General features: G+C 27.1%; 1 protein-coding gene across 5 annotated transcripts in view; it reads left to right on the top strand.

Annotated features, from left to right (window-relative positions):
- LOC136080589 (semaphorin-5A-like) overlaps positions 1 to 14,878 on the top strand; it is a 150,550-nt gene that overhangs the window by 2,131 nt on the left and 133,541 nt on the right. The window lies entirely within an intron of this gene.

Raw genomic sequence — 14,878 nt, 5'->3', positions numbered from 1 at the left:
AAACACATTTGACACATTTAAAGTACAATTTTTTAAATGAAAACGGAATTTAAAAAAAGTTATTTAGACGACATTAAAAGTGAAGGTACTTGATAATTCAGTTTTCTCGCTTTCAACACAACGAGAAATTAAAAAATATTTTTTCTGGTAAACAAACTAATTTTAACTCTTTTCTAAGCTAAACTCTGCTTTTTATATAAATAAAAACTTTTTGCATACATGAATACAATAATAAATATTTTCTTCAGTGATGCATCCAGCATTTTTCTGTGTTTAAAATAGCTAACTTTTAGACATAGAGCAAACTCCAAACGTTTTTATTTTTATACTTATGTCAAATAATGATACTTTGCAGAAAATTGCAATAGCTGGAGGCTGGGAACAAAAAAGCCCCAAAACTTCGTCACCTCCCCCATTACCCACCCCAAACGTGAGGGCAACAAGTTGATAAAATATATTTTGTACTATTCTCAACTAGACTTATATTCATCAATAAATTTAAGATTCATAGTATTATCTGTCAGCGTTCAAAAATTATGACCATTTAAGTTTAAATCCCACTCAATTTGAAGGGGTTACAAATTTTATATGGTCATAATTTTTGAATGCTGAGAGATAATACTATTAAACTTAAAATTTATCGACGAATATAAGTCTAGTTGAGAGTAATTCAAGAGAGGAGATCAAAATTACTTGAAAATATATTTTAAAAGATTTGATCAAGTCATTTTCACTGGATATTGATAAATTCTTTCTTTCATTTTACAAGCATTTAAATGTTTGAAAGAAGTAAAAGTTAATGGTTTAGAATGACTTTAAAAGAAAACTATGAAATAAAAATCAATTAGTTTCAAGAAGCCTACTGTGAACTTAAATTAGGAGTATCACCTAAAGCACACGCTTTAGTAAAATATAAAGAGGTGTTTTTAAAAATGATATTGAATGATTATCAAACTCTAAATCTGCTCATCATAATTTTAGTCAGTTCTTGGAAAACAGTCACATAGTATCCAGCTGCCACATAAATTATTCTTAAAACCTACTTAAAGCTGTTGTTACATACGACTCTTATCATTTTTTTTTTCGGAAAATCTTGCTGTATGAATTTATACAACCGTTTATTTTTAATTGTATTTATAAATCAAATTTATGCATAAAAAGTTAGTTTTTAAAAGTAAAATATCAAACTTATTTAATTTTATTCAATTTAAGAAAAATATCAAACATTTAATGTAAGTTTGTAATGTAAAAAATATCTCTGGAACCCTTAACAAAAAAATCGAAAACTTCTTTTAATTTTGTATTTGAGTGATCAGATTCAATCCTACTCAAATACGAAAATGTTAATAAAAACTTTACCAAAAATTTCGTAGCTTTTTTTTTTGAACGGTACAAGAGTAATTGGAGTTACCCTACTTTGATCGTAAATATCCTTCCCTGTGTTACACCCCGTAAAAATTTTTTCTTTAAATTTTTATTGCTAGATTTAAAGTTTCATCCGAAAAAGTTTTCGTTCAAAGGTTTTAAGCATTTAAAGATATCATAGCGTCTCCTATTGCATCAATAGGAGCCGCTGCTAGCGATCGACGAAGATCGCCGGAGTTACGTTCATGTAAGACACTTGATGACTTAAATAAAAGCCTACTAAAACTGGGTTATTGTTTATCGCGATCTGCAGCTTATTTAAGACTGATGCCTAAGCGATCAAACACACTTGAGGGAATACGTCACATTAAGACAGTTCCAGTGAAGTTGATCAGGACTGCTAATACAGCTCGTGATAGGCATATCGATGCTGGATTTACATTTGCGTGCATGCAATACATGGATGAAATTTGTTCAATGTTTGGTCCAGATTCATGCTTTTATTTAAGTCTAGACGACAAAGCCAAAATACCATTAGGATTAGAAGCTGCAACAAAACAATCACCAATTTTGATGCATCTTGATTATCACGTACGTTTGCCAGATCATGATTTTTTAGTGGTTTCAGACATAAACTTATACCGTCTGTTTATGCAGCTTGTCTTATTGATCCGAACAAATTTGCTGACGCAGTGTCATATTCTGGACCAAAATATATTGCTATTAGATCTATGAAGCATGAAAGCAGCACTGGTTTTACTCATGGCCGTGATTTGGAGCGTCTTGTTTCAATTGAAAATTTTAGACTTCACATTTGTACTCCAGAAGGTCAGGTAAAACCTATATTTGTTGTTGCATGTGATGGAGGCCCTGATGAAAATCTAAGGTTTCCCAAACCAGTGCAAGTTGCAATTGCAAGATTTTTAAAATGGGATTTGGATATCTATCCAACAGGAACTCATGCACCTCATTATTCAGCATATAACAGGGTTAAACGGCGTATGGCTCCGCTGAGTAGAGAGTTAGCAGGATTGGTTTTGCCACATGATTATTTTGGGACACATCTAAATGCATCTGGAAAAACAATTGACGTTGATTTAGAAAAATTTTTTTTGCTAAAGCTGCAGAAAATCTAGCTGAGGTATGGTTTGATATAGTAATTGATAACTATTCTGTTTGTGCTGAATATGTTGAAACTTCCCAACTGTCACCAATACCAGAGCAAGATTCAAAATGGATTGAAAATCACGAAAAGACAAAGTCAGTATTTTTTAATGATCGTTAAGTGTGATGTTCCGAGTTGCTGTAAATCTTGGCGAAGTTCCTGGAAAAAGATATTTTCCTCAACGTTTTTTACCAGGTCCAGTTGTAATGTATCATGCTGGTTAAGGAATTTTTATTCCTGAGCCAAAGGTAGTACGAAGTATTCCCAAACCTTACTTTTCTTCTCTAGCGCAGCGCTTGGAATATATAGGTTCAAAAATTTCGATGGAAGCTTCCTTTGATTTGTACTGCCCATCAATTTCACAACAAAAAATTGATCAAAGAACTTGCAAAACCTGCAAAATTTATCACGCTTCTAAAGCAAGTGCTAAGCGTCACAAATGCGTGTTTAGAAACATAATCAACACTACCTCTGAGGAAAATAAAAATGACGATGAAAACAATGGTACTCAGTTAACAATAAATGAAAGTAGTTCTGATCAAATTCATGTCATCGAAAACATATTTGATTGGGTGAAATCACCCTTTGATTTAGATCACCAACAATTTAAATTAATTGATTGATGAAGACTATATTATTAATTTTGTTTATACAATATTAAAACGATGTTTTGAAACCTATAAAGATAACAGTTTTTTTTTTTAGTTTGTGATTACTTAAAAATTTTTTATCACCCTGCCCTTAACCACAACCTATACTTTAAAGGTAGTAAACAAACACTCTTGCCAGTTTGTTGATTTAAAAGTTTCCTGTTTGCCAGCAAAAGCGCTTAAAGATCAACTGCACAAATTTTTCAACAAGTCTTTTTTGTTTAATTTTGTTAATCTTTTAAATGATTGCAAAGTAATACACTCACTGTTACCTTGATGTTTAAATTTTCAAACACTAAATTGATTACATTTTTTTAGCTGAAATACTTTTCAAAAATTTATAATCTCCAGCTTTCTCAAGCTTCTTTGTTTATTATATTTATCAAAAAAATTACCCTACATAAGATGATGCAATTTTGCAACGTGACATTTTTTATATTTAAGAAATAATAACTATGTTCTCATACACAAAAAATTTTCGTATTTATTTAAGATTGAGCACAAATTTGTTTTCCTCGCGGCAATTAATCTCTTTCTTTAATTGCGATACAACAACATAGGTGGAGGGTATGCAAAAAGCTGTGAAAAACTATCCAGGCTGGATATAGTCAAAACAATTGTTTTGACCATCGCAAGCAAATCTTTTTGAATATCGCAAGAAAATACAATAATTGTGCATTATCATTAAAACTTTCTCTATTCCTAAATAACTAATAAATGTAACCAAGTATGTGAGATGTTACATTTATAAAACGCTTCAAACGTAACTATGAGGTGCCATTTAAACGTTCCTGCGTGTTTATTTTAAACTAAAAACCCACAACATTTTTACCAAGCTCATTAAAACTTATTACGTTTTTATTGTTAAATTTAAACAAATTTTCCTAACTTTTAAGTTCCTTTGTTAAAAAAAACTTTAAAGTTTCCAAAAATAATTTGTAATTAGATCTTCTTTAAGGGCAAGTATTCCCTCCCTCCTCAACTGTCATTTCATAGTGACGGTTATGGTTTTATTATTTAAAAAAGATTATATATTTATTATTATATTCAAAAATATCTAGTTATTTATTAAAAAAAATCTAGCTATAGATAAGTATTTGTGAGTGGTGATAAGTTAGAAACACAAGCATTAACTAAGAAAAATTACTTTATTTAATAAGTGCGTACGTCCATAAAGTACGTACCCCCCTATGAGTATACGTACTTTATGGACGACCCCTTAGTTGAATTTTTTGAACACGATTTATATGCATCTTGTCATAGTAGAGTGAGTAAATGAAATGGATTTTTGTTCAGAAAGTTTACCTTAAGAGTTATTCTACGATCATCATCGATCCAATTTTGATTAGTACTTTGGACTCTTGTGTCAATATTTGGTTTCTAGAACCACCTTTTATTTGCCATTCTATCGGCAACCCATATTTATATTTTTTAATAATTGAATTTTCTAGTTATATATATATAATATTTTTAATAAATTTTATAAAAAATGTATATATATACATATATACATATATGTATATATATACATATATGTATATATGTACATATATGTATATATGTATATATATATGTATATATGTATATATATACATATATATATATATATATATATATATATATATATATATATATATATATATATATATATATATATATATTATATATATATATATATATATATATATATATATATATATATAATAGATTGTAGTTCGTTTAAATCGCTCATTTAAAGAATATTCGCGATTTCTTAAAGCGAATTTCCATTTAAATAAGACTTAATTATCCTCGAACGGTTTTCATTGTCGATTTGGCCATTGGTTGTTTGATTTGGCCATGCTGTTTATAAATATTAAAAATGATATTTAAACTTTTACTATGAACTCTGATTGTATTGAAGAGACAAATATTTTGGATAATAAAAATATTTTTGTTTTCATAATAAATGACAATAACTTATAGTTTGATGATTATTATTGTGTGATATTTTCCGAAACGTGAATATTCTTTTTTTAGCAATTAAAAATAATTATTCTGACCAAAAAATATAAAGAATATGGCAACTAAAAACAGTTATTATGGTAACATGAAATAATTAATATCCACATAGTTTATTTTACATGTATATTTTACACATATCCAAAAAATTATTTCTGAAACCTCATTCATGATTTCAGTATCCACTTGCAGGGTTTCTCACCTCATTCCGACATTGTATCACTACATTTGACACTTTTGCATTCAATTTTGACACTGTTGCATCACATTTCGAGAATTTAAAAACACTTTATTTTGGATAAAAATTTTCATATCTATGATCAAAATTTTTGTTAAATAATAATGGGTATATATATATATATATATATATTTATATATAAATAAATAATATTTATTTAGGACAATAAAATAATTAGTATGGCTATTTTTTTAATTTTACAATATTTAAAGTAGATACTGAAATCATTAATATGGTTTCAAAAATAATTTTTTGAATATACGTAAAATATATATGTTAAACAAATTATGTGGGTATAGATTATTTCAGGTTAATTACACTGATAAACAAATAAAATTTTATTGTGCACATCTTGTTAACTTGGTGGTTTTTTAAAACAAATTAAATATGCTGATTTCAAATATGCAAACCATTTTTCACCATCACGTCAAGTTGTAAAGATATTTGGGTTCAAATCTTTAGTATTTAAGGTAAAGTCCCTAATATTGTCGAAAAAAAAGTTATTCAAAAGTATGTCAACCTGGGTCTCAAAAGAAGCGTATTTTCATAGATTTTAAAAATGGTATTTGTTTGTAATAAAAATAAGTACTTTTTGTATTATTGCTGAGAAACATTTTGTTAAAGTTTTTTTAAAAGTCTTTAGCATTTTTTTACATAATTTTTTTTGTCAATAAATTTTAGGTTAAAAATATTTATCTTTTCTAAAATTTCTATGAAAATACGCTTCTTTTGAGACCCAGGTTGACATACTTTTGAATAACTTTTTTTTCGACAATATTAGGGACTTTACCTTAAATACTAAAGATTTGAACCCAAATATCTTTACAACTTGACGTGATGGTGAAAAATGGTTTGCATATTTGAAATCAGCATATTTAATTTGTTTTAAAAAACCACCTAGTTAACAAGATTTGCACAATAAAACTTTATTTGTTTATCAGTGTTATTAATATTCAATATTAATAATTTCAAGTACTTTAGTTCAAGGTCAAGAACTACTTGAAAATATATAAAACGGTGCATTAAATAGTACTTGCACAAACTATAGTAATTATTTTAAGCACATGCTTAGGTATATGATTCCATGTTCAAGAAGAGAAACAATTATCGATGAATAAATTTACTTTGGTATTTTTTATTTTTGTTTAGCGAGTATTTGCAACTACAATATTTTATATATTATATTTTTCTATTTAAATTTTAGTTTGTATGAAAACAAAATAGTTATATTATCTAAATGAATTTAAAAAGAATCTAACTTTTTTGTTTCTATATTAAATAAAATATTCTTAGCACTGTCGAAATTGAATACAAAACAGTCGAAATCAGATGCAACGGTGTCGAAATTTAAAGAAACATTGTTGAAATGTACTAATAAAATGTCGAAATTAAACGATACGCTGTCGAAATGAAGTGGAAACCCTGTATTATTATTATCCACGTATCTATAATATTTAATTGTAGAATTAAAAAAATAGCCACATTAATTATTTTATTGTCCCGATTAAGTACAACCCATTATTATTTAATACAAATTTTCATCATAAATTTTTATTCAAAATATAGTGTTTTTAAATCGTCAAAATGTGATGCAACAGTGTCGAAATGTAGTGATAAAATGTCGAAATTGAATGATTCAGTATCGAAATGAGGTGAGAAACCCTGTAAATATACACGTGTAAATATATTTACATACAAAGATACTTTAATGTTTATATAAATAAAAATATATAAGTATATATATATATGTATATATATATATATATATATATATATATATATATATATAATATATATATATATATATATATATATATATATATATATATATATATATATATATATATATATATATATAATATATATATATAATATATATATATATATATATATATATATATATATATATATATATATATATATATATATATATATATATATATATATATATATATATATATATATATATATATATATATATATATATTAAGATAGTGTATTCTACAAACAGAGTGCTCAATCTTCTAAAAGAACAGAGCAATAATAAATTAGTAAAAACACTTATCTAATTTTTGATTTCTTCTACACTGTGTTTCACCATCAGCAGGTTCATCAGGAAGAATGTCTAAACATAAAAAAGTTTTCAAGTTATAGAAAAATTATTTCACAGGAAGTTGGGAATTTTTATAAGTAATTATGTAATAACTGTAGTATTTTGCAACCAGGAAGTTGCATCAACTACATTAGATAATTAAAAAATCATGAAAAAAATTCCTTAGAATTATGATAAATTTTGACTGGTCATTTGTTTTTATAATTTTTTAAAAGGAATTTATTTTCATGTCTGGATTTAGAAATTAATTCTGATTTTTTATTCTGTAAATTTTCTTGATCTAAATGAGTAATAATTTCAAATTTTTCTTGTAAACAAAGTATACATTTTTTGGAAATGTTATTATAGGCAGGCGCAGTTTTTAGGATAGACCGGTTTAGTTCAAAGTTAATATTTTTTTCTTTTAGTTGCCATATATATATACACAGCATAGTCTCTTTTGAATTTTTTTTATGTTTAAAAGATTGTTTGTGGTTGGCATAACGTTTTTTCCATTTGCCAAATATCCCAGTCCCAGACAAAAAAAGTTATACTATTTCTTTAATTGAAAAAATAAAACACTTTCTTAAAAGAATTCGTTGGAAAGCCCATTTTTTCTTAGAATCTGAAAACAAAAAAAGTCCTAAAATTAAAATATAGAAAATTTCGGATTCAAAAAAGAAAATTTCGGATTCAAAACAAAAAACGCCCCACCATTTATTCCTAACCTAGAAAACTTTGAAAACGATTTGTTACACTTGATTAAAACAATAAAGTTTCCCAATATTAACAATGATTTCCAAAAGGAACTCAAGTTAGACATTAATAATATAAAATCAAACCCTAATATTTTAGTTTTTGCTGATAAAGCAAGCAACATATACCAAATTGCCCCAGATAATCACCATAAATTACTGCGCGATAATATTTCTAACAGCTACGCAAAAGCCCCAAAAAACTCAGAAAATTCAATTAATTTAGAAGGCCAAAACATTGCTAAAACAATTAATTCAGATACTAGAATTGAATCCGTCGCACCAGCGCAAGCGTTTATCACACTAAAAGATGATAAACCAAATTTTCAAAATAAACTCCCTTGTAGGCTACTAGTACCTTCAAAAAGTGAACTAGGGCACGTTTGTAAAATTAAATTAGACGACATAAATAATATTATTTGGAAAAAATTAAATTTGCAACAGTAGAAAAACACCACTGATGCTATAAATTGGTTTTCTGAAATTAGTAATAAAAATGAATGCACATTTATGCAATTTGATATTATTGATTTTCACCCCTCAATTACAGCAGAAATTTTAAATAAAACAATAAAATTTGGAAAAACCCACACTGAAATTACAGACGACACAATTCGTCTAATAAAACATTGCAGAAAAACTTTACTCTATTTTAATAACGAGACGTGAAAGAAAAAAATCAAGCACGAATGCTTTGATGTAACAATGGGAAGTTACGATGGAGCAGAAATTTGCGAACTTGTAGGCTTATATATTTTAAATTTCCTAGCTAAAATAGTTCATTTTAATCAATTAGGCAATGATGGCTTAATAATAATGCAAAAAAATCAGGACCTCAACTTGACCAAGTCAGAAAAAACATTATAGAAATTTTCAAAAACATTGGCTTCCAATTGAAATGAACATTGATTTAAAAATTGTGAATTTTCTTGATGTCACATTCAACCTCCCGGAAAATTCCTTTAGGCCTTTTAAAAAACCTAATGATGAATTATCGTATATTAATATAAATTCGAACCATCCCCCTCAAATCTTAAAACAAATTCTCATTTCAATTAACAATAGACTTAATCAAAACTCTTCTAATGAAAATATTTTTAACTCTTCCAAATGCGTGTATAAAGATGCTCTTATAAAAAGCGGATTTAAAAATTGTGAGCTAAAATTTGAAACAAAGATTGCAAAAAAGCGAAATAGAAATAGAAATATAATTTGGTTCAACCCTCCGTACAGCAAAAATGTTTCATCAAACATTAGAAAAAGCGTTTTTAAAATTAGTTGACAAACATTATATATATATATATATATATATATATATATATATATATATATATATATATATATATATATATATATATATATATATATATATATATATATATATATATATATATATATATATATATATATATATATATATATATATAAGGAACTGAAGAAATAAAAAGAAGAAATCTTTACATTATTATAAAAATGTTTTAAAAGAGTAGTAACTTGTGAAAACATAACCAATAAATGAATGCAATATATAGGACAAACCACCTAGTTCTTGACGGTTTTTTTTTTTTATCTAACCTTATATAAATAATAGTTTCTCATTCGTTATTTCATGAGTGATCAATCTTAAAGTTTGATCGTATAAAGAGATAGTTGTTCTTTACAATACAATCATAGTGAATGACGTCCAAAAATAAATATAGGAATTATTGCCGCTGAAATATCAAAATATTGAACACAGGATAATATCTCAAGACCGGCGTTTTTGTTCTCCAGTATTCGACACTTATAAGTATTTATAATATTAGGTATTTTTTCAAACAAACATAAATGAAAAAGTATGTTTTTTATAATTTACATCGTAAACTATAAAAAACATACTTTAAAGAAAACATTTAAAAGGTTGTTTTTTATAATTTACAGCGTAAGATAAAAAGTTACAATTTAAACTAAAATATTTAATTTAAATTAAAATTTAAACCTTTTTTTTTCTGCTTTATTTTTGTGGATTTTTTAGCATTACAGCTTAACTTTCTTTTAACACCAGACGTAGGTGCGTTTTTTTTCTTTTCTTCAGTTGCCAATTGAACTTGTTTGCGAATTTCTTCTGCGGAAAATAGTTTCTCTCTTTTTTTTGATGGATGTTCCTACATGTAAACTATTTAAGGTGTTGCTGAGACATATGTTTCTATCGCATGGAACTCTTGAGAAAATATGCTAATTTTGGAAACAATGAGTTTAAAAACTTTAACGAAGGAAACCATCAATGATACAGTTAGGCCTTGTTAATAGTTGTTAGTTTAGAAAGCAATTGAGACAGGAGTAGGTAAGAAAGTTTCCTTGATCGTGCCTAAAGGAAATAGAAATTGAAAATGAAAGAAAACAATATTAAAATGGAGTGCCAAGGCAAACATATAAAAAATACATGCAATTTTATATAAGCTACGCTGTTTCAATAGAATTTAGAGGAAATATAAATATTACCTTTTATATTGCTTCATTCCTCTGCATGGCTTCTTCCCTCTATAGGACTCGTAGGTTGTCTGCATTTCTTCTTTGCTCATTGATTATCTGCATTTCTTCTTTGTAAATAATTAAACCAAATTTTTGTTTTAGTGGTAAAACGCAAAGGTTTTAAATGAAAACATTCATCGCATCCAAATGAACACCTGTAAAAGATATGTGTAAATATAAATGGGTTAAATGTTTGTATGGCTATTGATTTTTTTAAAAAAAAAAAGGCTTGAATAATAGTTTGATAGGTTAATGAGTAAAAATAACTTACAACTTTATAGTTGCGCCTGCTCCCAATGATTCTACAAGATTAGTGCAATATTTATAAAATAAGGTTTGAGACCTAGCAATGACCTTCTCATTAGGATCTCCTTGCGTACAGTGAAAACTAATTATAAAATTAATTAACTAATAGAACATTAAAAATACCAAATTAACCTCTTAACGTCTTGAACTGCATTGCTAATGTCTTTCTTAATATATTGGAATATTAATTTTTGAGCCACTGCTTATTTTAGGAGACATCTTAACTTTATTTTAATTTTAAGTCAATTAATAATTTTCAGATTTAGAAAAATATTATTACATTTAAAAACAATAAAAAAATTTAAATAATCATTTAAGAACTCTAAGGTTTGGTACTAATCTCCAAGGAAATTACTATGTTGCAATCTTTAATGATTGTGAAATAAGAAATTTACAAAACAATAATCATCCTCCAAAGAAAACTGTTGTCTAGCAATCATAACATTCAAAAAAGAAATACTTTTTTAAAGTATCTCTCTAAAAATCCTAGCAAGTTGAAACATTTTTTTCAGTCAATGACTAAAATGCCGTGTTGTCGAAAACTGGAATAAAATTCAATAACTTATAGAAGTTTCAAACATAAATCACTGGCACAAATCACATAAAATACTGGATTGTGGCTCAGAACTCCTATTATACGATAATGTAATAATGATAAACTTTTTTTTCGAATACGACACCTTTTTTACCCCACTCCCTTTTTTAGTATATTGATTTTAAAGGTTGGTACATTCATCTCACCTATTTCCATGCCAGCATGAAAAAGAAAAAATTACATTACATTACATTTGTCATGCGCTTCTTGTGGTTATCTAAAAACAGTTATGAAAAATATTCCTAAGAGTTAAGGGTATTTAAGGAACTTTTTTTTCTCCAAATTATTGTATGTGTTTAAATTTATGTTTACGAAAACCAAACTTCCTTAATATATAAAGAAAGATACCGTAACATGGGGTTACTTTAATCCACTTAATTGCAAATTTTTAGATTTAACGATCAATTTTGCTCTATTCAAAATTTTTTTTCAATTTTTTTTTATTCAAAATATTTTTAAAGATATCAACCTTTAATTCGAGCTCATTGATTTATAAAATAAATTATTAACAGATATACTTTTTAGTTTTTCAAAATGTGGCATAATGTTACCCTGGCTTGGTGTTTTTTTAAGCTATGTATACTTATTGCGCTGTTTTGTTTCATTTATTTACAAATTACTTAAGTAAACACCTTCATATTGTTAGAGCAAATACTTACCTAAAATTTACATCAAGAAATACTTCTGCTTTGTTTAAATAATTGTCCTCAGATCAATTTAAAGCAAAAGAAAAATAGAAGTTATACAGAAAACTTTGTATATTGTATTAATTTTTTTCTGTTCTATAACAGAAAAATAACTGTTTAAAATAAAAAAAAATAACTAAATTGGTAGGTAGATAACAACTCTATATAAATGTTTAATGTTAAAAAATAATTGTTTTAGTCAGATTTAAAGGCATGTAGCCTTGACTTATATTTACTGTTAGATGTTGCACTAGAGATACCACATTTAACTATTTTTCGTTTCTGGGGTGCTTCTAGGGCATTTTTCATTGGTAAAACTTCTGATTCTTCTGAGTCAGGACAGATTCCTTTTCCTAATGGAACATTTAGTTTCTTTTTGCGCTTTAATATTGAAGTTCCAAGGTCTGCACGATTGTCGTTCAAATGACTGATAAATGCTTGTGAAATAAGGTTTAGATCAATAGATGATCAATCCTTCAGTGGCAACCGTTTAATAAGAGGTTCTTTATTGCAAGGATATATTCCACACTTAGCAAAACCTTATATAAAATTTTCAATTGAAGTGTCCTTTATTAATTCCAGCACTTTTTTTAGTAGTGATGGCAAGCATCCTTTTGGAAGTGTTGTTGATTTTTTACCTGCAGGTGATTCTTTCCATGAATTCAAAACAGTTTTCTATTTACTTTTTAGTTGCCTAAAATAGGTAACATCTAGAGGCTGTGTCAAATGTGACGAGTTAGGAGGTAAACACGCAAACACTATGTTATTTACTTGACACAGTTTTAAAACATTCTGACTAATGTGTGATGATAAATTATCCCCAACGAGAACTTTTTTCCAGTTGTTTTTTCAGTATAGGAAGCAGGTGAGCAGTATACCACTCCTCAAATGTGACACTATCTAACCATCCATGTTTTGTGCGATTGTACCTAGTTCCATGGGGACCGTTTTCAGTCCACGTTGACCACAGATTTTCTGATTTGTAGACAACATAAAGTGGTATTGTACATCCAGCAGCGTTGCCGCAAAACATGACTGAAATATTGGACTTTGATGAGTTCATTACTCTTTCAAGGTATTTACAACCTCTACGACAAATAATTTTTTTGCGGCTTGGGTCATCACTTAGGTTTGTTTCGTCATAGTTGTATAATTTTCTACTGGCACATTTTTAACAACTTGGGAGAGGTTTTCAACAAACTCGCTTAAGGTTTTTTCGTTAACAGCAGCCCGATTATGTTTTACATTAGCTGCCAACCGCGTGGTGAGCATAAGATGTCTTTTTAAAAATAATTTACTCCATTTAAGTCCTAGGAAATTGTTTCTAAACTGTGGAATAGTTTTGTTTTGGGAAGAGAGATAATCCTTTACAATAAATCTAAAATCCAGTTCATCAACAGGGAAACTCAGACTCTGCCAAGATGTGATAAACAAAAGCAGATTCTTCCAAAACAGTAAATGTTGTAGGATGTACTGGTTGTCCATTTTGTTTTAGCTTTAGTTTACTTTGGATTGTAGTTCTAGATATGTCAAAATGTTTAGATGCTACTCTCTGACTCATTCTGCCTTCATTAATAGCATTAAGGCACTGTTGGAGCTTTTCTTGCGAATAATCTACATATTTTCTGGAGCCCGGTCTCCTAGAAGACATTCTTGGCATTTTCATAAGCTGAAATATAAATCAATCAATATATTTTACCATCAACAAAAATACTGTTTACAGTATAAAATACTGTTTACAGTAAAAACAGTTTTTGTAAAACTATTACAATACTATTATTATGAATAAAAAATGTAAAGTAACTTTTGTGAAGAGCAATGAATATTGCAAATAGTAAGTAAAAACTTAATCAAAGCAGAAACTTAACATATTGACATATAATTCAAAAACAGACAAACAACAACAACAAAAAAGTCATTATCATATAATATTATATATCTTATTAATATTTATTATATAAAATGTTAATGACTTTAACTTTATTATATTTGTTTTAATAACAATGATAATATTAAATTTAATAAAGAAATAAATCATACCACCAAAATAAATAAAAAAATAGTATATTTATTTAATATAAATAAAATGATTGGAGATTTAATAAATGATATGGGGTTACTTTAAGTTCGGATTAAAGTAACCACACTTTTACATAAAAACTAATTTAAATGAGATTAGTAATTTTTTTCTCACAGCTAAATGAAAAAATAGTTAAAAAAATATTCTAATATTTTTACCAAAGAGTGAATCTAACAAACTTAGAGATTTTTTATCTCTGCAGTGTGTGCGATAATAACAAACCACATAAAAGTTCTGCCAAGCGAATTTCTCTAGCAAATTCAGTTCATTTTTGACATCCAACTTAAAATTAAATTATTTAGTGTGCGGCAAAGGCAATATGGTTTCATAACAGAATTAGTCATATACAAATTAAAAAATAGAAAAAAATGCACCACTTTTTAAACGTTTGAAAAGGAGAGGCATTAAACTCAAATTTTCTATAAGTGGATTCA

Source organism: Hydra vulgaris, chromosome 05 (genome assembly GCF_038396675.1).
Source record: "Hydra vulgaris chromosome 05, alternate assembly HydraT2T_AEP".
Lineage (NCBI taxonomy): Eukaryota > Metazoa > Cnidaria > Hydrozoa > Anthoathecata > Hydridae > Hydra > Hydra vulgaris.
Note: the sequence above shows the minus strand (reverse complement) of the source record. Positions and strands in the feature narration are given on the sequence as shown.